Source organism: Silene latifolia, chromosome 10 (assembly GCF_048544455.1).
Source record: "Silene latifolia isolate original U9 population chromosome 10, ASM4854445v1, whole genome shotgun sequence".
NCBI classification, from domain to species: Eukaryota; Viridiplantae; Streptophyta; class Magnoliopsida; order Caryophyllales; family Caryophyllaceae; genus Silene; species Silene latifolia.
The window spans coordinates 117,273,405-117,274,128 of record NC_133535.1 but is presented as its reverse complement, the minus strand read 5'-3'; the positions used below and the strand labels follow the sequence as shown (position 1 = coordinate 117,274,128).

Genomic DNA, 724 nt, shown 5'->3' with positions numbered 1-724 from the left:
TTTTGTGACTATTGTGATGCAATCTCTCAAACCGGAGTTACTTAAGACCAAATCCGATGGGTATTGTTTCCTTTTTATTTGATCGGTACCGCAAAACAATGGTTGAAAAGCCTAGACAAGGCTACCCTTGGTATTGATTCATGGAAGAAGTTAGAACTTGTCTTCTATAAGAAATTCTACCCTCCGGAGAAGACTAATATGTTGAGAGCCCAATTCACGGGGTTCAAGCAAAAGGATGAGGAATCATTATATGAAGCATGGGAGAGATTTAAAGACACTTGTCGTTCTTGTACACACCATGGGCTTAGTGAGTGGTTCCTTGTGCAACAATTTTGGAACGGCCTATATGAAGACTCCCGCAATTTTCTTAATATAGGATCCAATGGGATGTTTACCGAAGTTGATGACAATCAAACATGGGCCAAAATCGAAGAGATGGTGGTTCATAATTCCCAATATAGTAGGCCTCAAAAGGCCACTAGAGTAAGAAAGCATGAGGTAGATTACATCACTCAATTGGGTGCTCAACTAAGTGCTCATATCGACACCATCAATTTGAAGTTTGAGAAGGCCATGGCTAAGCTTGATGAAGCTTCCAAATCACCCAAACAACATGTTAATGCTATGGTGGCATCATCCTTAATCCCAAGTGGAGTATGTGAAAGTTGTGGAACCTTGGGTATGTAGGGGAACAAATGAACAGGTTAATGCTTTCCAAGCATAC

General features: G+C 40.7%; 1 pseudogene; it reads right to left on the bottom strand.

The window, feature by feature from the left end:
- Positions 1-206: 206 nt before the first annotated feature.
- LOC141609832 (small nucleolar RNA R71) lies at positions 207-305 on the bottom strand (annotated as a pseudogene).
- Positions 306-724: the final 419 nt, after the last annotated feature.